Here is a 23,332-nt window from a genome sequence, read left to right as displayed (position 1 = left end):
GTTTTCATTGATGTATTTTGGGGATTTTTTACATCAAGCCCAGTTTTCTCTCGCAATTTCTCCCCTCCCCTTTCCAGAGAGTCATCCCACAACAAACAGTATTTTTTAATGCAAGGGGAGGGGGGAATCTACATGATTGATCATAACATCAAAAGAGTCTGAAAATCAATGCACTGCACAATGTGAACCCTCCACCTCTGCAAAAGGGCGAGAGGCACATCTTATCATCTCATCTTCTGAGTCAGGCCTGTGCTTCACAACTTCTTTCAAGCCTTTTCTAGTGGCCTCTCCATTCAATTTAAAAATAAGGTACCCGGGATGTGAACACAAATGAGAAAGAATGCCTGCCCTCAAGGAGCTTATGTTCTGCTGGGTGTGGGTGGGGCCAGGGTACAACATGCACACAAACGACTACAAAGTACATATAGAATAATACGTGTTAATTTCAAGAGATCTTTAACAACTGGGGGAGGGGGATCCAAAGAAGCTTAGGAGATGGCGACTCATCATCTCTAAAATGCTTCCCGACAGTTCCTCACACGTGCATCTTACTAAACTAATTTAATGGGGAAGGGGGTTAAAAAAAACCACTGGAATGGGAACTGGGATATGTGGGTTCTTTTCCTAATTCCCCCCCCCCCCGTGTAACCTTGAGTAAATCTCTTCTCCTTAAATCACTTCTCTCTGGGCCTCAGTTTCCCTATTTGTAAAATGGAGGGGTTTGGATTTAGATGACATCTAAGGTCTCGTCCACTTCTGCCACGCTCTGATCTCAGATTTCTTGACTGCAAAAGTAGGCAGAGATGCCTTGAGCTTTCCCCAGCCTACTAATTCCCCTCCCAACCGCTGCAGTGTGATTGAGCAAAGAAAAACGGAACTCAGTAGGAAATGGAGGGAGGCTCCGGCTCAGGACAGCTGTTCACTGAGTAGAACCCTACAGGGGCACAGGAGATCATGTCCTATAGTTCTAGGGAAATTACATAAACATCCTTCAAAGAAACAGAAGCCAAGTCCAAGAGTCTGTTTCCCTTCTTCCCCACCCTCTCCCTCCCTACCTCCCCATCCCCCCCACTATCAGGTCCTTTTCATAGTTCGTCCTCCCCACTCCCCCATTGTTTCCAGTATCCTCAGAGAGCTTGGAAAATACATGATTTCCTTCAGCACTGGGCTCCCTCCTTCTCAGTCTTTCCTCCCTCCCCATCTGGCTGGCAGCCATTTAGGCTGCTCCTTGCCCTAATGCAATGAACAACAGCACCCCTATCTCCAGGCACACACCCGTCCTTGCTAGAGTATTACAGTGGACCACTCCTCAATCTTAGAGAACGGCAAAGTCCTACCAAACCCAGTCTCATGCCTACATCCACATAAGCAGACCTAACACAACCTTGCAAACACACACACACACACACACACACGAGAGACCAGGAGTGTAGAAAGGTAAAAGATCACATAGGAAGTGTGGAGACCTGTCCTGATCCTGGATTTGCTTTGTGCAAAATATTTCAAAAACTATACTTAATGATTTTCTAAGGTCCCTTTCAAAGCTAAGATTCTAGAAAGCTACTCTCTACCTATTTTTCTCTCCTCTCTAACAAACATATTTTCTCTGCTCTAAACAGGCACACCTGTCTCCTTCCCTACCTGCCCCTCAAACTATGCCCGTTCCTGATTCTGTATTGTTGCTCCAAAGCATTCCCCCCATGTAGAATACCCACTTCATTCATCACTCTTTTTCCAAATCACAGGAATGGGAATTAGATTACAACCATAACACCGGGCCCAGGGTGATCTAGTACATATGCATCAAAGACCTGATCCCAGACTTTCCTGGCTCTGAGGCCTGCAAAACCAGGCTCAACCTGCAAATCCAAGCTCAGTCCAAGTCCTCCCACCTCCAAGAAGACTTCTCTAAGCACTCCAGCCCAGTGCTCATTCATTCCCTTCTCTGAGCTTGTACAATTAACTTCAGCAATTCTGACAGCATATACTATCCTATAATAACACTTTAGACCAGGAGTGGGGAACCTGTGGCCTTAAGGTTACATGTGGCCTTCCAGGTCCTTAAGTGCGGTCTTTGGATTCAATCCAAGTCAAAAGGCCAAACTTAAGGACCCAGAAGGCCACACATGGCCCTAAGGCTAAAGGTTCTCCCCTCCTGCTTTAGACTTATCTCCAACCACACAGTCAGAACCTCCAGTTTCATGTCTTATCATTGCTCTGTGTATCTGATAGTGTTTCAGTAACCAGGAAGCAGTCAAATTCTTTTTTTCCCCTATTTTCCAAACTGTCTTTTTCCCCCAATTACATGTAAAAACAACTTTTAATATCCATCTTTTAAAATGCTGAATTCCAAATTCTCACCCTCCCTCCCTTTCCTCCTCTGCCCCCTCAACGAGAAGGCAAGCAATTTGATATAGTTTACACATGAAGCACTCAAAATCTTAATGAATTTTGTCCTTACCACAGGAAGTCTTTGAGCTGGAATGAATCTTAGAAATGACCTATCCCAGCCCCTCTCATTGTAGAAAAAACTGACACCCAAAGAGGAGAATCTCAGAACCAGAAGGGTCTTCAGAGACCAATCTAATACAAGCCCTTCATTTTAAAGATGGAAAATCTAAAGCCAAAGGCTTCCAGTGACCAGTCTAAGGTCACACGGTCATTTACTGGCAAACACTGGATCCCAGGAGACCCCAAGTCTCATGGCTCCCTGCCAAAGGCTTTTTCTCTTCCATCATGATTCATTTCTGTGAACCTGGCAAAAGCTGTGATTGTGCCTGGGCAGATGTTACTTAAAGGCTGATATGCCAGCTTCTCCTACTCCAGGAATACCTACCTTCATGAGAAGACCTGAACTCATTTCTTCTCCCAACCCTTATTACTTACCCCACCCCACCATCCCAGACACCAGCTCAGGGCAGGTTCTTCCCTATCCATCAAACCAAATTTAACAAAGTTTTACTAAGTATTTACTATGGTGCCCAGGGTACAGTGGAGAATACTAATATCCTAAACAAGATCTCTCTGCCCTCTGAGAACCCTAACTAGGACTGGGTTAAAAGGCCCACAGGATCACACTGGGCTTACCAGCGTACCTGGAACACAGCAGGCACTGAACAAAGGTGTGTTGACTTAATCACTGATTTAGAGATAGAAGGACAAGGAAAGGTTCAAGACAACAATGGATGCCATCTGGCTGACCATAACTCATAATCCAGTAGAAGACAGTCTATGTCAGTCTATGGTGAAAGACTTAGGAACCCTGATCAATCCACTAATCAACCAAGATTCCAGAGGACCACTGATGAAGAATGTGACCTACTTCCTGACAGGTGAGAGAGTCAAGAATACAGAACAAGATACACATTTTTGGACATGGCCAATATGGAAAAAAAATTTTAAGGAGATAGCCTAGGTGCCACTCATATGTCACTGAAAAAGAGAAGTTTAGAGTGGAGAAGTCAAGGAAGAATTCAGGGAGGGAGTGGAAAATCAAGGGGATGGATTTCAAACTGCAGGCTTATATGGCAGACTGTTCCCAGAGCCTGGCACCCTCACAGTCCCACCGTAAACAAGTGACAGGCCTAAAAGTGCCTTTGGAGATCACCTAGTCTAATCCAAACCCTCATTTTACAGAGGAAAAAAATAACTTGATACCTAGGGGGGTGGAAATCTACCCAAAGTTGAGGAGTAAAGCCTACAGCTCAAGTCTCCTGACTCTTCCTGGTACCTACTGGCCTCCCATCTTGTCATCTTTTTCTTGAACTGCATTTGGGACTCTGGGCTACAACACTGCACAGAGATATGCTTTGTGCTTTTCAAGGAGCTTGAGCTCAGGACTCTGGAAGGGAGTATTCTGCTCCTTTCAGAGGATAAGGCTCAGGGGCCTCTAGATAGAGTGGAACAGATGCAGAGTGCTAGGACTTGAAAATCTGGCAGGAGGGGAACTGGGAAATGGCCAGCTGTGAGCCTCATGGAAATTGATGAAGCACTGCTTCAGGTGGCTCTTGTTTGTGTTTGCTGTGCACACACGCTAAGGCCCCTCAAGCCCAATGGCACAAGGTCCAAAAAGAAGCAGGTTAAGCAGGTGAGGAGTTGGCATTGCTGGGTCAAAACTGCCACACCTGAAACCCACATGGGCCTGCAAGAGGAAAACTTCAACTAAGCCACCAAGCAGGCTTTGTCACTTTTAATTTAGGCTCCTCCCAAAACTGAGATACACACGAGGCTGGGCCATGGAACAGTGTGATAAGTGGCAGGTTTTGAATGGCCCCCTATGATTGAATAAGCCCAAATCGCCATGGACAGGAAGGTGGTGGCATGCTTCCTAAAACAGGTATCTTCCCCCCACCACATCCCCAAGGCCCAAGACAAAGGAGCAAAGAAGAAAGAATGGCAAATGGGGAAGGTCTCTGCTTGGAGGAGGCTGGGGACGAGAGGAGGTTTGTAGTGCCGTAGAAAGAACATCAGGCTAGGAGTCAGGAGCCATGGATCCTAATCCTGGCTCTTCCATAAACGAGACGGGAGGACAAGTTACTTCCCTCTTCTTCTTAACCTTAATCTCCTCCATTAGAAAATGAAAAGATGGTCTCAAAGATACCCTCCACCTCTGACAAAAGCGTTGTATATTTCCACTTCTGACATTCAATGACCCTACACCAGTTTCTGGTGTCTGCCCAGGATACTACCAAATTGAGTATCATCTTGTACTGGCACCTCCCAGCCAAGAGATTCTTCTCCATTCTCCTCTTTCTCTTCTATGAAAACTGGCCTCAGAGGCAAGATACTTGAAATCTAGTCCAGATTCATTCACACATTTGCTATGCAGTTTCCAGGAAATCACTTAACATTTCTGGGCCTCATTTCCTTCTATACCTCCTGATTTAACAATGCCAGTGTATGATATCCCCTTCCTTTTTAACCTTTAACACTGCTCCACAGCCAACAAAATAAAATTTTCTATCCTAGCATTCAATGCCCTTCACAGTCAGGTTTCAATTTACCTCATCTTCTACTAACAGTGTTTGCCAAGCCTCTGCTCCATCTAAACTAATCTAGTCTGTGTCCGCCCAAAAAGCTGCTTTCATCTCCATCTGCAGAATGTCCTTTTTCATTCTTCCTTCCTATTTCCCAAGGACCCAGGTCAGGTCTTAATTCAATTCAACGAATATTTATTAAATGCCTATTATACGCTATGTACTACACAGGACAATGAGGATACAAAGATGAAAAATTCCTTAACTACTATCTTCAAATGAGCCTGCAATATTACAAACACGAATAAGAAAAATACTCTGCTTTAATACAAGTTACAAAATAAGAGCAGAGTAGAGCTTCAAACAGAGTAGTATGATATATTTAAGAAGGGAGACATCACTTATACTTGGGGGTTCTAAGGGGAGTCATCATGGAAGAGGCAGCACTGGAAAGGAAAGGATTTCAAAATATGAAGAGGGGTAGCTACAGTGAACAGAGGGCTGAAGTCAGAAGACTCATCTTTCTGAGTTCAAATCTGGCCTCAGACACTTACTAGCCGTGTGACCCTCAGAAAGTCACTTAACCTCCTTTGCCTCAGTTTCCTCATCTGTAAAATGAGCTGGAGAGAAGGAAAAGGCAAACCACTCCAGCATCTTTGCCAAGGAAATCCCAAATGGGTCATGAAGAGTCAGACAACCAAAAAAGGACTGAAAGATATGAAGGAAGTCCAAGCACAAGCAATAAAATATAGATAGGAAAGAGCTGCATGAGAATCCGGCAAGGGAGGCAGTCTCATGTTGGCTGGAACACAGAGTATACAAACAGAAGTCACAGGTAATAGGGTTCCTGAGAGAGGCTGAGGCCAACTGAGGAGGACCTCAGAGGGTAGAATAAAGAATTCCTATTCTATGAGCAACAGGGAGCAATTAAAAATCTCTGAAAAGGAGAAGGGACACAGGTTCAGAGGATCACAGATTTAAGAGTTAAAAAGGACTTTAGAAGTCGCCCAAAACAAACTCCTCTTTTACAGGTTAGGAAACTGAGACCCAGAGAGGTAAACTGAAAAAAATCAAGATAAAAAAATTTTTAAGTGCAAAAAAACCAAAAAGTACATAAAAAAACTACTCAGAAGGAAACAGGACCTGAGAACAAAGAAGATAGAAAGGACCTTAGAAAGCATCTAGTCCAATTCTTTTTTCATTTTACAGATGAAAAGACAGCCTGAGCCCAGAAAGGGGAAGTGAGTTGCCTAAGGTCACACAATGCATTAATGACACAATTAAGACTAAAAGCCATGCCTCCTAACTGTCAGGCCAGTCCTTTTCCAAAACACCATTATATCTCCCAATTCAGTTCCCCTAGGAAGCACAGAAAGGAATTTAAATGCTTTCAGATGATCCGTGGGGAGAGAGAAACGTAAGGGGGGAGGAAACAGGGCCTAGAGCTCAATGAATGAACATTAAATTGTCAGATGAGGAACACAGTGGTGGTAAAATAGAGAGATTCACAATCAGAAAATTTGGACCTAGACACAGCTCTAACACTATAAACACTGGACAACTCTCTTAACCTCCCTTGGTTCAGTTTACACAACCTACCTCAAAAAATTTGAAGAAATTACTTATAAACTAAAACTTATATAAATGTGAATTATCGTTGTTAACACACTACAAGGCTTTCAGTAAGAAAAGGTCTTTCCAGCCCACATATTTGTAAAAATATTCTATGCAATCTGATTGCAAGATACTCTAAATCAGCGATGTCAAACTGAAATGGGGGGGGGGGAAGCAATAATGATTTAGAAAGCCATAAACTAGCATTATTTATGTTGCATTTTTATTTTGTTAAACATTTCTCAATTCCATTTCATCTGGTTCCAGGAGTATTCCAGAGTCTTGCAGGCTCCAAATTTGACACCTCTACCCTAAATGTTCTTGTCCATAGGTGGCATTGGACCAATTGTATCAAGGCTTAGAACACTACAAAGCCTGTGCTAAAATCCAACCAATGCAAAAATGATTTGTCTAATAAACCATAGTGAAAAAACGGAATAGATGAGAAACACTTATTTCCCTGGCCATGCAATGATGGGATGGAGAGTCCATCAAGTACACAAGATCACAGATTTAGAGTTTTAAGGAATCTGAGAAGACTCAGGTATCCCTAAATGTCTTTTTTCCATGTCTATGAACTGAAACTTAGAACTGGGAGAAGCCTTCAGGATCATCTAGTCCAAACTTGTCATTTTACAGACGAAGAAACCGAGGCTCAGGAAAGTTACATGACTTACCTAAAGTCATACAAGTAGTAAATGACAGAACCAGCATTTGAATCCAGGTCTTCTGGATAAGTACCTTAGGTCTTCCTGATTCTAAGGAAACAGGTAGGTGGCTTAACAGATACAGCACTGAGCCTGAAGTCAGGATGACCTGAATTCAAAACCAGCCTTAGACACTCACTAGTCGTGCGACCCTGGGCAAGTCACTTAACCTCTGTTTGCCTTAATCCACTAGAGAAGAAAATAGCAAAGCACTCCAGTATCTTTGCCAAGAAAACCCCACAAGGGATCATGAAGAATCAGACATGACAGACTAACTTCTGACTCCAAATCCAGCCCACTTTCCACCATACCTCATTTCCTCACACCAAAGTTTACAATCTGAACTGGTACTACAAATTGACAGTAAATTGGAAAAAGAGATCTGATTGGACGACATTTAGGAGAGTGTGATTCCAAACTCCTCGATGTCTCCAACGGGGGAGGGGAAAGAAACAAGCATTTCTATGACACCTACTACGCGTCAGACACCATGCGAAGCGCTTTTACAAATATTATCTCATTTTATCCTCACAACAACCCTGCAAGGTAGGGGATGTTATAGTTCCCATTTTGCAGATGAGGAAACTGAGGCAGGCAGAAGCGAAGTGACTTGTTCAGGGTCACAGAGCTAAGGCCAGATTTGAACTGGGGTCTTCCTGACTCCAGGCCCAGCACTCTATCCACTGCATTACCAGCTGTCTCAAATTCCTCTTTTTTTATACCAATATTCTCCCAACGGTGCTATTAAGATTTGAAACCGACTATCACAATCTCAGAAGAATAAAAGTTACAAGTAATCTAAAATGCAAGGGAGAAACCTATGATAGACCTAAGGAAATTGTAGCATAGTACCAGTGACATGAGCCTGAACAGTAGTAGGTAAGACAATATCAAGGACACACACACGACCAGAAAAGCAGGGAAATGTAGTAAAAATGAGAGATACAGAACAACATAAGTGCCCCACTGGCACCCCTCAGGTACAACAAGGACCAGGGGAAGATCTTCAGCGCATTAGCTGAATCCTCTTTGGAGAACTTACGAGAAGGCGTGAGCAGGAATTCTGTACTCTTCCACGAGGAAGAGTTACAATCTGCACGATGGAAAGATGACCTCCACGGGGAGGCAAAGTGGCACGACGGAAAGAAAGCAGGACTTGGAGGCAAAGGACTGAAGATGCCAAGCCCAGCTCTGTGACCTGGGCAAAGTTACTTCCTTTCTCTGGGCCTCATTTTACTCATCTGCAAAATGAAGAAGAGTTTTAGGTTTCATTTCATAAAAACGTAAAGGGAGAAATCTAATGCAGGAGACAGAGGAGGGAAGGGAACCAGAACTGATTAAGCCAAGGACCATGCTAAGTGCCTGACAAATATCATCTCATCTGATCTCATTACACCTGAGCCGCTGTCTCCTGAAAGCCACACCTGACTTGCGAGACACCTCATGCTTTTTCTTGCTTTGGCTCTCTCTCACCTATGACACCCAAGAACATCTCAACAGGCATTCTGACCACAGACCAAGCAACCTGCAAAGAACCATTCTACCGTCCAGGGATGCCAGAACGTAACAACTAGTAACAGCAGCTAGCATTTCTGTGCATCCGTGCACTTTCAGGTTTTAAAAGCATTATGCATATGTTAACTCTTTTGATCTTCACAACAACCCTAGGAGGTCGGAGCTTTGTCACTTTCACTTTACAGATCAGAGACCTGAGGCAGAGAGCAGTTAAGTAACTTGTTCAGTCACACAGCTAGTAAGTGTCTCAGGTCTTCCTGATTCCAAGTCCAGGGCTCTATCCACAATGCCACAGAGAATATGTGTAAACTACATCAAGATTTCTATCAATGCAATAAACAATTGCTAAGCGCTACTATGTTCCAGGCACCTTGCTAAGAGTTGGAGATACATTTCATAAAAAAAAAAAAAAATCCCTACCCTCAAGGAGGTTACATTGTAAAGAAGGAGACAACATACAGAAGGAGGCAGAAGGGAGAGGGGTGGATGGGACAGCAGAGGGGTCCTGGGGAGTGAGCATCTGGTTCCATGGAGGTGAAAGCAGAAAGAACAACAGAAGCAAAGTGGAGTGAGCTGAAGTCCAGTTTCTGCACTCTATAAAAGAAGACACTGGGAGGAGTTTGGCACTCCACCATACAGCCCTACAATCAGAGCGAAGAGGAGGCTAAGGGAGCTGGTGTCACTCAAGGCTTAAGTTAGCAGCACAGTGGTGTGTTCAAAACTGGTCAGCTTATTCCTTCATCTTCATCCTCCATCTCCAACCTTTCAAATGCTAAGCAATCCTAAGAAAGGAAAATTCCACCTCAAAGAGCAGTCAGACTTCAACCTTAAATGCATTTTCAACTGAGATGTGGACACCCATGCCTAGGACCAGACGCAAATAGTAATCATGCTCAGTGGGCAGAGCCCTGTGTGACTCTGGGCAAGTCTGCCTCAGCTTCCTCAACTGAGGATAACAATAGCACCTATTTATGTTAAGAGGATCAAGTGAGATAATATTTGCAAAGCACCCAGTACGGTGCCTGGCATATAGTAGGTGTTTAATAAATGCTTGTTAAAAGTTTTAAAGCTACAAAGACTACAGATTTCATCTAGTCCATCGTACAGACCATGAAACTGAGACCCAAAGGCAGAAATCTGTCCTGATCCGCCCAGTCAAGTACCTTTTCATTGACCAAGAGCTCACGTTGGCATTGACAGGTTCCTCAAGCAGCCCCTTTCAGAAGAGAAGGGTGTTTGAAGCTGCTAAAATCCCTTCTCTGCCCTACAAGTGGCTGATCTATTTTCTTGCCTAAGCTGAATTTCTATACTTTAGCTCTCTTTCTTCTCAGCTACAAAATGGGTGCAACAATTACAAACCAGTAAGTCAGTTAATAGCCCCCTGCTAATCTGAAGATAGGAAGAAAGGCGTCCTCAGAAGAAGATGACCTGCAGAACCCTCGTTTACAAACTCATTAGCTATCCGGGGATCTTGATCACTGAAGACGGAGCTTGACCTACTCTTACTACACACGAGCATTTCTGCAAATGTTTGTTTTGTTAACTGCACTGATAATCAAAGCATTCAAGTACTTCCCTTATCCATTCTTCTAGAGATCCAAGAATATACTGAACCTAAGCAGAGCTCCTACAATGGAAGGGAGTAGCGATAGTAAAGGAAACCTGGCTATTTCTCCACACAGGAGGCACCACAAGGTATTCGGGACAACAGAATACTGTTTTTGAAGACCAAAGACAAATTCCAGTCACCCAAGCCAGTCATTTCAATTCTCTGAGTCTCAGTTTCCCAGCATGTAAGTCCTTCCACAAATGTAAATTACACATCTCTTCTCTCCCCCCGACAAGTCAATCCCCACCTCCTCAGCCCTTCAGTAGAACTGTCTTCGTGAGTTACAATAGGTCAAAAAACTCCCATCAGCTGATGATGGTCAACTTGTAAGCAAAGACTCTATGTAAACTTAGCTCAGATTGCAAAATCAGTCTACAGGTCTACACTGGGAACCTCTCCAGCTTGGTATAGGATCTGGGTTTCGCTGGCTGGGCTTTTGAAAACTCAGTGTCACTTCTGGGACAATATAAAGCAAAAAGGTAAGGTTTGTGAGGAGGTTCCTCATCTGTAAAATGGCAATAACGATACTTATTTGACACAATATACCTGTGAGGATAGGAAAGCAAAATGGGGCCAAAAAAAAATATGAACAATTGTTACTAACACTTCCAGAGAGGAACTGCTATTCTGGGCCTAATTAGATTCAGCTCAACTCCAGCCTGGGGATTACAAAGATTTTAAAATGATTTGGTCACTGTCCTCAAGGAGCTTACAATCCATTTGGGGGAGAATATAACACATACAGACAAATGTGTAATGCAAAAGAAAGTGTAAGGTAAAAGGTAAAAAGCAAAGACCCTGGAATAGGACCAAAGGAAATTTTGAGGAGGGAGAGCATACTTCGAGATAGAAGAATCAGGGAAGAGTTCAAAGAGGAGGTGACATTTGAATTGAGCCTGCAGGGAAGAGATGGATTCTCAGAGTTAAGGAAGTACTTTCCAGGTATAGAGAATGGCCAACATTATTGCATGGGGGCAGAAGACTGCAAATCAAGTTCAAAGTGCAGCTAGCAGTCCAGTTCAGCTAAAATGCCGAGTATATATAATGGAGAGCAACATGAACTCAAGCTGGAAAGCAAGGCCGAAGGCAGATTTTGGAAGATCTGAAGTATCAAACTAAGGAGTCTATATTTTTCATCTAGAGGCAACAGGATGCCACTGAAAGTTTAAGACAAGAAATGATTAGATGAGATCCATACATTAGAAAGATTTTTGTCAACTGTAAAAAATGAATTGGAGTCAAGGAGACCAGTTAATTACAAAGCTATTACAATAGTCTAAGAAAGAGGTGGTGAGGGCTTAACCAAAGGTTGCAGGAGAGAAACCAAATATAAGAAATTTGGAGAAGGTACAATCTAAAGGATTCGATCTGAGGGACAAGTAAGGGTCAAAGATAATACCAGCTTTTCCAGACTCCATAAATGGAAAATGGTAGTGCCATCAAAATAAACCTCAAAGTTAGAAGTCAGGGCACGATTAAGAGAGAATGATGAAGAGTTCAGTTTTTAACATGTTGAGACTGACGTGCCAAGCACAGCATCCAGGTGGTGATATCCAGAAAGCAGTTGGAGCTGGTGATGCAGGATTCAAGTGAAAAGGGGAGATTACAGCCACTGGCTAATACAAATTTGGAAATAATTTGCATAGAGACGATAATTAAATCCACGGGACCTGCTGAGATCACCAAAAGAGAGAGTAGGGAGGGGTTACAGGATAGTGCCTTAGGGGTACTCACACCCTGGAGGACAAGAAGAGGACTGGTCAATAAAGGAGTAATCTGACAGGTAGAAGAAAAAAAGCAGTGTTACAGAAGTCTAAGGAAGAGAGAGTATTCAGGAGAAGAAGGTGGTGAATGGTGTCAAATACTGTTAAGTTTAACATTTATCCTTGTGGGCAGAGACTAAGTCTGATTTCACCTCTTTACCCCCAGCAACTAGCATAGGGCTTTACACCTAGTGGGAGTTTAATAAATGTTTATGGAATTTAACTAAATTCATCCCAAGTAGTCTCCTTAACCCCAGGCCAAAGAACAAATAGTCCAACTCCTGAGACCCCTAGCCAAGGGTCACTGAAGCCTAAGAAGGTGCTCAACGAGGCCTGGACCTCTTCCCTTTCCTAACCTTCACTGCCAAAATAGAAAAAAAAAACAGAAAAAGAACCAGTACTTATAAAAGGGTAATACATTCCCAAGGGTTCTGAAGGGAGGAGGAGAGGAGGTTGGGGAGCAGTGCGCACACTGTCTTCCCAAAAGGAAAAGGCCATTGGGGGGAAAACCGGTTGGGCCGCATTGCCATAGGAGCCCATTCCTTTTCCACGAAGCTGGGACACACAAGACAAAAGTTTTCCCTGTTCTGGAGAGGAGGCAAAGGGGGGTGGCGGTGGAGAGGGGGTAAGGGGAGGGAGGCCAGGGGGGTGGGGAAAATTCCTCACAAGTGACATTATCTGTGACCTCCAGCTGCCGCTGCCCTGGCCCTGCATCTCGCTCCCTCTCTCTCTCTCCCCCTTCCCTGGGAAGCTCCGTTCCCGGGGAGCCCCCTCCCCTTTGTCTCCAGCCCTGCAACCCCTCCCCCCCCTCGCCGCCCGGGGCCGGGCGCTCCCTCCCGGGGCCCGGTATCTGGGCCCCTCCCGGCCGGGACACACCGGAGCCCGGGGCTCCCGGCCGGCGGAGGCTGCTCGTGCTCCGGCTGCGCGGCCTGCATGGGTTCCTCAGCCCAGCCGAGGGAGTGGGGGAGGGCTCCCCGGGCCCCCGGCTCCCGCTCGCGTCTTACCTGCTGCTCTGCCGAGCTCCGGGCGCCCCTGGGAGAGGGCGCAGACAGCTGCAGCCGCTGCTTCCCCGTGCCCCCGAGCCGCGTCCCCAGGAGCTGGGAGCCGTGCACACCCGGGCTGGAGCCGCCGCCACCACCGACTAAGCCCTGGGCCGGGCCCCGCTGCAAGCACCGGCCCCGGGCCCCCCGCCCCCGCCACGGGTAACCCTTCCCCGACAGCGCAGCGCCAGCGCCGCCACCACCGCCTCCTCCAGCCCGCCCTCCTTCCTTCCTTCCTCTTTCCCGGTGCCCAGCCCCCGGTCCCTAAGCAGGGCACCCTCAGGCCGGGCTGGGAAGTTTTCCTGGGAAGGCAAAGGCTGGGCTGGAGCTGTGAGGGTCCTGGGTCTGCTGCTCCCCGGGGGCTAGCGCCTGGGGGTTCTCACACACAATAGGGCGCACGCGGAGCGCAGGGGGAACTCTCCCCGCCTTCCCCCAGAAGAGCTTCCCTACCCAACTAGGAACGCGCCCCGCTTCTGGCGTTCGGGAATGGATCCCGCAGGTCTCCCGAGGTTTCAGCCCCGATTCTGCAGGGAGTCTCCGACCCCGGGGCCCAGCAGGACTCCGGAATCTCCTACTGGATCTTCTGACTCCAAAGGCGGATTCTTCGCCGTTTTGTGGTGCTGTGCGAACACGTGATGCTCGGGTCTGCCTTTGACCCCTGTCTGGGGGCGGATTTGGGGAGGGGAGGGGAGTAAAGGGGTGGGGAGGATGGGAGGGAAGGGGGAAGGGGGGTGCTTGTCAGATGTGGGACCAGGGCGATGGCCGGGGCCAAGGACAGGCCGGGGCCGCAGTAACTGCTGACCCCGGGAAAAGCCAACCTGAGTTTTTAGTTAAACTAACAAGTTATTTCGGGTCAGAGAAAGCTTATCACCGGAAGACCGTTCTGGAAAAGCCAGAAAGAGGATCCACAAGGGATGAAGTCGAACAAAGACCATTAGTACAAGTATTGGAGGGAAGGTTTTTAAATGGAGTGGGAGCCACATATACAATGGATGAAGAGGGGAAAGTTAGAGCAAAAGGGAAAGGGGCAGGAGAAAGGGTGAAATTAACATATAAAGACCAGAGTAAAAGGACCGGAGGGAAAGAAAGCGAAGGATTTCAGAAGAAGCACCGGTTGGACTAGCCATAAGGTTGTAAAAGCAGAGTGAGTAGCAACCCCAGACTCACAGGGACAACAAGAGAGCAACATTTCTTGAAAATAAATACTCAGCATAGGGGCCGTTTACGACTTCTGGAATCTGTTCTTGGCTCTATCTAACTCCAGGCACCTACCCTCTCTCTGGTCTGCAGAGATTACTTCAGAGATGGGAAGTGGGAAAAAGGAATAAATGCTAAACACGCCTAGTTCTTTCAATCAGTTTTCCAATGAAATAATTGTGAGCTAATACATGACATTCAGACCCTTGAACTTTCACCCTTCTGTGATTGAATCTATAATCTATATACTCTCTATAAGCTCAGAGAGCTTAGTGCCACACACTGCTTGCTGACAGTAAACTTTCAATGAATGTTGGGTGTAATTGAAAGACCACCTGATGAGATTCACATATCAGGAGAGGGCTGGAATCCATGATTTCCAAAGTTCCTGCCAGTTCTGGTATTCTAAATTTCATTTTATCATTCTAGCCTATTGAGATAATTTTGAATCCCAACTCTGCCATCTTGTGTATTCACTATCCTTCCCAGCTTTGAGTTGTCACCAGACAACTGAGTTTGAATTCTGGATCTGCTATCCATTAGATTGTAAGCTCCTCAAGGGCAGAGAATGACTTTTGCCTCTTTTTTTTTTATCCCTGGTGCTTAGTATAGTGCCTGGCACACAGTAGGCGTTTAATAAATGTTTACTGAATTGGATTTACAACCTGTATGATTTTGGGCAAGTCGCTTAATTTCTCTGTCTCAGTTCCTTCATCTGGTAAATGGGAGAACTGGATTAGATAACATACCTGCAGGGTCACTTCCAACTTTAAATCTATGAGCCTATGATGTGAAAATCTGATAAGCATAAAAAAAAAATGTTGACGTGGCTGGGCCAAACACAGAACTCTACAGCTCCCACTGGAGACTTCCCTCTAGATTTCCGTCGATTAATTAACACTTTTGGGGGGAGGGGCAGTCATTAAACTAGCTATGAATCCACCAAACTATATGATCATCCTGTTGATACCCTTTTATCTTATCTGCAAGGATACTTTAAACTGGAAAAGAAAGGGGAAGGGGAAGATTGCCTATGCATGTATATTCACCAAGCTAGAGCAGCTACAAGTAGGAAGGATGGCAATCGAGGCACCCAGAAATTCACAGCGGGGGAAAAAAAATCCAAGAAAGAGGCCAAAAGAAAAATATTCCTGGGTACTGAAAGCACTGAAAGATGTGACTGCTGAGCTGTCAGTAATTTTTTTAAAAGATTTTGGAGAACAGGAGGGAAGCTACCAGATTGAAGAAGGCCAAATGTCTCAATTAAAAAAGAAGAGAATGGAGTATTCAGACTGTAGGCCACTCAGTTTGACTTTGATTAAAAAATGTTTTAGGAATATCTTATTTTTTTAAAGTGATAAAAAAAATGGCGGCATAACACCAAGATGTCAAGCAAGACTTAAAAAAAAAAACCAGGGTTACTAGACTGTAATTCAGTGTTCACTTAAAATGTCGATAGTAGAATGACCTAGGCCATTCCACTAAAATTGTTCTTTCTCAAATTGCCAAATCCAATGGCCTTTTCTCAATCCTCATTCTCCTTGAGCTCTTTGGCCTTTGATGCCGTTGATAACTCTGTCCTCCTTGGTACTCTCTTCTCTTTAGCTTTTCAGGACACTACTCTCTCCTGGTTCTCCTCCTACCTATCTAACTGCTCCTTCTCAGTTTTCTTTGCTGGATCCTTCTCCAGATCACACCTTCTCACTGTAGGTGTCCCTCAGAGTTCTGTCCTCGGCCTTCTTTTCTTTTCCCTCTATGCTATTTCTCTTGGTGATCTTATCAGCTTCCATGGATTTAATCACCATCTTTCTAGTGATGATTCTCAAATTGATCTATCCTGCCCCAAACTCTCTTCTGACCTCTCTGCTGAATCTCTCATCTCCAACTCTCTTTCACACATCTTCAAATGGATGTCCAGTAGACATCTAAAACAGAACTCGTTATCTTTCCCCCTAAACCCTCTCTGACTCTCCTATGTTCCCTATTAATGTAAAAGGCATCACTATCCTCTCAGGCTCCCAATCTATGAGTCATCCTTGACTCCTTGCTATCTCTCACCCCTCCATGTCTAATCTATTGCCAAGGCCTGTTGATTTGACCTTTATGCCAGCCCTTTCCTCTGACACTGCCACCACTCTGGTGTAGGCCCTCATCACCCTGCCTTCACTATTGTAATAACCCGGCTGGTGGGTCTGCCTGCCTCGTCACTCCCTACTTCAATACATCCTCTATTCAATCACTAAAGTGATTTCCCTAAAGCACCGGTCTGAGCATGTAACCCCCCCACCCCCAGTCAATACACTCCAGGGGCCCCCTCTTGCCTTCACGAATAAATACAAAATGCTCTGCTTAGAGTTCAAAGCCCTTCATGATCTAGCCCTCTCCCTCCTTTCCAGTCTTCTTACACCTTACTCCCTGCAGTGTACAAGGTAAACATGAGTTATTTGAATCCCTAAAGCAAAAAGGAATCCAGTTAGTATTATTACTTAACACAGTAATGCCTCATTAATTCAGACCCTACTCATTAGCTGATTAGAATGAGGGCAGGGCTAAAGTTTGTCTTTATGCTATTATAGGTTTAGAAGAAAAAGACTGGCTAGGAACTAGTAGTTCAAATGAGGTTAAGGAAATATTTAACCTAAAGAGACAAACTATTTTAAGGGATTCTAACTCTATTAATCAGAAAATGACTTATAAATCCTTAAAGTAGGCACAGAATCATAGAATTTCAGCATTGGAAGGGACCTCAAGGGCCATCGGGCCCCCTTTATACCTGAACAAGGATCCCCTCTACAACATATCCTGCAAGTACTCACTCAGACTTTGCTTGAAGAGCTCTGGAAGTCCCCCATTAAAACGTAAACTTCTTGAAGGAAGAGACCAGCTTTTTCTTCGTGTCCTCAGTTCCTGGCAAAAAGTATATGCTTAATGTTTCTTTGAAATGACTCCACTTAAACCCACACCTCCTGAGGCCTTCCCCATTTTGGGACAGCTCTAATAGGAAGTTTGCCTCTGATTCAACATCTCTCCCCATTCCTCCTAATTCTGCCTTCGGGAGACAAGCTTAGGAAATCTGAGTCCGCTCTCCCACATGACAGACCTTGGAATACTTGATAACAAGTGTCATTTGCCCTCCAGGCCTTCTCTTCCCATATGTGGTGCTGGTGAAGTTGATTGTTTGAATTCAGGTGTCAGACCTCACACTTTCACCTATTCCATCTTCTCCTGGTACTTTTATGGCATGATCTCAAGACCCTTGACTATTGTGGCTGTCTTCCTCTGGAAGATGTTCATCTTGTCAATATCCTTCCCAGGATCCTTCAATAACTGAATACAGTACTCCAGACGTGGAGTAGTAGGAGCATGACCTCCCTCGTCTTGGGTACCAAGCCTCCTCACTTTGGGGGCTGCCATAACAGACTGTTGGTTTATGTTGAACCTGCAGTCTACTAACCCCACCCCTCGATCTTTTTCAGATCAGCTGCTCTCGAGTCATGCTTCCCACATGTTGTACTGGAGAAGCTGATTTTTAAAAATTGAACCGTTAACACCTTACATTGTGCTTATTTCATCTTAATTTAACCCAACTCAATTGCAGCTAGATGATACAACAGATAGAGTACTGGACTTGGAGTCAAGAAGACCTGAGTTCCAATCTGGCCTCAGACTAAACTTGCTAGGTAACTCTGAGCAAGTCACTTCACTTCTGTCTTCCTTAGTTTTCTCAGCTGTAAAATGGGGATCATAATAGCACCTACCTTCCAGGATTGTTGTGGGGATTAAATAGCATATTTGTAAAAAGGGCTTAGCACAGTGCCTGACCCATAGTGGACACTTAATAAATGCTTATTTCCTTCCTTTATTCTAGCCTCTGCAGATCACTTTGGATCCTGACTCTGTCATCCTGTTCTTAGCCATCCTTCCTGGTTTTGTGTCATCTGTGATTTGGACAAACAAGTCATCGATAAAAATGTTAAACAGCACCTACTGCCTAAATAGCCATTTGACTATCATACAATCAATCAATCAACATTTATTAAGAGCTTACTATATGCCAGGCACTACACTAAGCAACAGGGACACAAAAAGAGGCAAAAGAGGCCCCTGCCCTCAAGGAGCGCACAATCGAATAGAGGAGACAACAAACACACAAATACAGACATGGACAAGTTAGAGACAGGATAAACAGGAAACGATTAACAGAGAGAAGACACTAGGCTTAGGAAGGGGTGAGAAAGGCTTCCTGGAGAAGACGATGTTTTAGGTGGAATTTAAAGGAAGCCAGGGAAGACAGTAGGTGGAGATAAGGAGGGAAAGCATTCCAGGCATGGGAGACAGAGAAAATGCCCAGAGCCAATCGATAGAGTGTCTTGTTCGTGGGGACTACCTTGGGAACTAAGTGCTATTATTATCTCCATTTTATAGATGAGGAAACTGAGGCAAACAAAGGGTAAGTGACTTGCCCAGGGTCATGCAACTAAGAAGTGACTGAGGCCACAAGTGAGCTCAGGTCTCCCTGACTGCAGGCTGGGTACTCTACACACTGTGCTACCTAGCTGACCCAATGTTGCATCTACTAAGGAATTCCTGATTTTTTCAACATGGAGGCTCTTGATGCCTTCTGCTTTCACATCACACTCATTTCTAAGGGGAAAATAAACCTTCCCTTTGCACAAAGAAAAGCAGTTATGAAAAAACATCAAATAACAATGACAGTAACAACATTTTGTGTTATCTGATTTGATCTTCACAAGTTAGGTGCTATTATTATCTCTAGTTTACAGATAAGGAAACTGAATCGAGGAGAGGTTAAAAAATTTGCCCAGGGCATATAGGGAACTGGAGTCAACTAGAGTTGTGTCTAAGACAGGATTTGAACTCAGGTCTTCTTGACTACAATTCCAGATTCCATCTTCTGCACCACCTAAATACAATGAACACATCTGATATACTACACATGATCTTAGCCTCAAAGGGCCGAGAAGATATAAACATATATGATAATAGTATACAATGTAGTATACAATATTTTGTCCTGGTAAGTCCTGTCCCTTTTTCAGCTTGGAAAATAGTAGGTACTTAATAAATGCTTATTGACTGACTATAGTGAAGACAGAAACATATTTTATTATCTGTTCTTGGGGATCATAATTGTTTTAATTAATTTTTTTTCCATCACAGAAAATCCTTCTTATCTCCCTCCCACCTTCTCCCCTCCAACTGAGGAAGAGAAACAAAATCCCGGCTATAAGCATGTATATTCCAGCAAAACAAATTCCTGTATTGGCCACGTCCAAAAAACAAAAACAGAAGTCTTATTCTGCATTCTGAGTCCATCACCTCTCCGTCAGTAGATGAGCAGCATGTTCCATAGTGATTCCTCTGAAATCTTGGTCATCAGTGGTTTTTAAATCCCTCAGGGTTTGGCTCACTTTTAGTCATTTTTTCATTCGCATCGTTGCAGTCATCTCATACGTTGTTCTTCGGTTTAAGTACATCAGTTCCTACAAATTTTCCCACGTTTCTCTAAATTCTCTCAGGATCCTTCTTGCTCCACTATACCTCATACGAAGGGTGGGGTGATTGGTTCCAATAACTTTCCTGCTACTTATAACAATTTTTTTTAGAGTTAGCAAAATGAATCAATACATTTCTAAAATATGACATTATAGGCACTATGCCATATCCATTAGTCCATATTGCAGATGGACCTCAACCTCTGCAAAGGAGTGGGGGAAATTATTTTCTCATATTTCTTTTTTGGGACCAATCTTATTCTTCATACTATTGCAACATTTAGTTTCACTTGTTTCGTGGTGGCTGTTCTTTCCATTTGCATTATTTCCATCGTTATGTATATTGTTTTCCTTGTCATTTCTATGTGACCTTGGGCAAGTAACTTTACCATCTGTCTTATTTGCTTCATGTGTAAAATGAAGATAATAATAGCACCTATCTCATAGGGTTGTTCCAAGGCTAAAATAAGCTAATATTGGTAAAGCACTTTGTGAACTTTAAAGGCTAATTAAACATTGTTATTGTACAATAATATTCCATTACATTTCTTATGTCAAATTTTTTTCAGTCATTCTCCAATTGCCAGGCATCCATTTTGTTTCTAATTCTTGCTATTACAAAGAGTGCTGCTTAAATTATTTTTTATATATTAGACCTTTGCTTCTGTCTTTTACTTCTTTAAGTTATATGTTCAGCAATGGGCCAAAAGATATGAATGGTTCAGTTACTTTCTTAGCATAATTCCAAACTGATAACCAGAATGGTTGGACCAGTTTACAGCTCCACCAATAATTTGTTAGTGTTCTTGTCTTCCCAACATTCACAAAAAAAGACAAAACAAGACATGTAACAATGTGAGGGAAAACCTCAGAAATGCTTTAATTGCCATTTCTCTTACCACTAATGATTTGGAGCATGTTTTCAAATGGTTATTTATACTCTGCAATTCTTCTTTTGAAAACTTCTAATCAAATCAACCAAGTACTTATTAAGTTCCTAACATATGCCAGGTACTGTGTTAGCCAATGGGGGTAAAAGTAAAAATTTTTTAAAAAACAGTTTTTGGACTCAAGAAGTTTACCTTCTATAAAGGGAATAATGTATGTGCATACAAGCAAAGTATCTGTAAGGTGAATATAAAGTAACTTAAATTTTTAAAATTTTTTATTATGAACTGCAACATCAAGATTTGAATATACAAAGAAGATTGCATATGAAAATGTGAACTTCTGTTGCATAGTTTGCATATTAAATTTAACATAATAAAAAAAAATTCTGCTTCTCAATCCCCTTCTGAACTTCTTTCGGCTCTCTTCTGTTGTTTTTTAACATTTCATTGTTACTCCTTTCTTTCATTTCTTCTGTTTCTCATCACTATTACAATTCGCCAACTCCTCCCCACTCCGATTGAAACCTCCTAGGTAAAGTGTCTTGGCAGAAGGGCTAAACAAGGTTGAGGGTAACTGACAGGCCTGTCATTGAGTTAGGGGAGTGTCTACCCCAAGCATATGAAAACTTTCCCCAGCAGAACAGGTGGATGAGAACAATTTGTTCCACCAGCCACGAAGCAGGCTGAAGCAGGCACTTGGAGAGCTTAGAGCTGGGTCAAACATCGGCGACACCAAGGTCTTCGATCTGCTGCATCCTGGGCCATCACCAGTCATTTTGATTTTTGTCTTGCCACTGGATTTTGATGATTCAGGAAGAGAGAGTGAAGCTGACAACTGTGTGAAACTCTGTCTCATTTAAATCCAATTCATAACTCATCCCAACCTGCCCATACTGTGTGACCATATACCTCTCTCTAACTGAAGCTCCTCTCAAGGTCACAGAGTTAGAACTGGGACTGGAACCCAGAATTTTATTGCAGTAGTAATTTAATAATAATGATGATGATAGTTAATGTTTATATAGCGCTTACTATGTGCCAGGCATTGTGCTAAGCTCTTTCATGAATATTATCTCATTTGATCCTCACAGCAAACTGGGAGGGAGGTACTATTATTATCTCCTTTTTATAGATAAGGAAACTGAGGCAAACATAGGCTAAGTGACTTATCCAGGGTCACACGGCTGGCGAGTATCTGAAGTCAAATTTGAACTCGGGTCTTCCTGACTCCAAGCCCAGCACTCTATACACCACCTCACTGCACACTTGTTGCCTCTCCAGCAAGTTGTGACCACTGCCCAGAGGCTTGTTTCCCCGTCTTCCTACACATTTGCCCTCCACAGTCTGCCAACAGGACCAGAAGCTTGGGAATGTTAGTCCTTTCTGGAACCCTGGACACCGATAGATCTATCTCTATGCAGAGCATGGGGACGAGTAAAGCAAAAGTCATAGATAGGTTCTCCAACAACAACCTGCACAGAACCTCAGCCACACAAATGGATTCCTCACTCTCCCTTGCCTTGAGCCTGGCCAACAATCTTACAAAGATGCACATCATTAGTCACAAAGGGAAGAAAATAGATAGAAGACTGGATGACCACTTGTGTTACTGTGGGGATTCTTTTTTGTGTATGGACCAATGTAGTATGGCAGAAACTGCACTGGTAATGGAGTCAGAGGATCTGGATTTGAATCCTCCCTCTGGTATTTATTACCTGCAAAGTCTTGGGCAAGTTACTTAAATTTTCTGAGCCTCAGTTATCTCATCTGTAAAATGAAGGAACTGGATTAGATAGCCTCTGAGGTTCCTTCCAGCTCAGAAGTTCTGTGATTTTCTGATACATATTCTGATTTCCAATCGATTACGTATCAATATCTGGACAACAAGACAATCGATACACTTCAGAGTTTTACTGATGTTCTTTTCTTTTTCTCACATCACTATTACTAACGCCACATACACACACAGTGAAGTCCCCAATTATAGCATATACAGCTAAACAAATCAACACATGCTGCAGTGAGGCACTGGATTGGGAGCAACTTGACAGCAGAGATTGTCTGTCGCTCTTCTTTGTATTCCCAGCACTTAGCACAGTGCCTGGCACATAGCAGGTGCTCAGTAAGTGTTTATTTACTTATTGACTGATCAGGAGGCAGGAGAAATAGTTCACTAATCTTCTGAAGTCATGATCGGTCACTCATTGATCAGAGTTCTGAAGTCTTAAAGTGTTGTTTTCACAATAGGCACCATCTTTATCCACTTAGTTTTTCCCAGGTGGATGGTTAAGCCAGACACTCTTGAATGATTATATATCTCATTAGGAGCCTCTATAACATTCTGGGTATTGATGCCCAAGTTGTCATGGTTTTTTTTCCCATTCTTTCTTCTCTACTTCTCTTGCATACACCCTCTTCTTTCCACTCACACCATAATCATCCTAGTTCAACCCCTCAGCACCTTTCACTTGGACTATTGTAATAGCCACTCAGGTGGTCTCCCTG

The 23,332-nt window shown here is 43.7% G+C and overlaps 1 protein-coding gene across 4 annotated transcripts in view; it reads right to left on the bottom strand.

The window, feature by feature from the left end:
* Positions 1-13,888, bottom strand: part of NDST1 (N-deacetylase and N-sulfotransferase 1) — a 62,666-nt gene extending 48,778 nt beyond the window's left edge. The window contains exons 1-2 of one of the 4 annotated variants that reach the window (XM_020964318.2): positions 13,675-13,887; positions 8,340-8,538 (exon numbers count right to left, since the gene is read on the bottom strand). The gene's annotated coding sequence lies outside the window, so the exon portion shown is untranslated. Of the gene's footprint in view, positions 1-8,339; positions 8,539-13,188 lie in introns of all 4 variants that reach the window. The other 3 variants (XM_020964321.2, XM_020964317.2, XM_020964316.2) reach the window with 3 other exon arrangements.
* Positions 13,889-23,332: the final 9,444 nt, after the last annotated feature.

This window comes from Phascolarctos cinereus, unplaced genomic scaffold, assembly GCF_003287225.1.
Source record: "Phascolarctos cinereus isolate Bilbo 61053 unplaced genomic scaffold, phaCin_HiC Scaffold_2;HRSCAF=192, whole genome shotgun sequence".
NCBI lineage: Eukaryota > Metazoa > Chordata > Mammalia > Diprotodontia > Phascolarctidae > Phascolarctos > Phascolarctos cinereus.
This window is presented reverse-complemented; position numbering and strand designations above follow the sequence as displayed.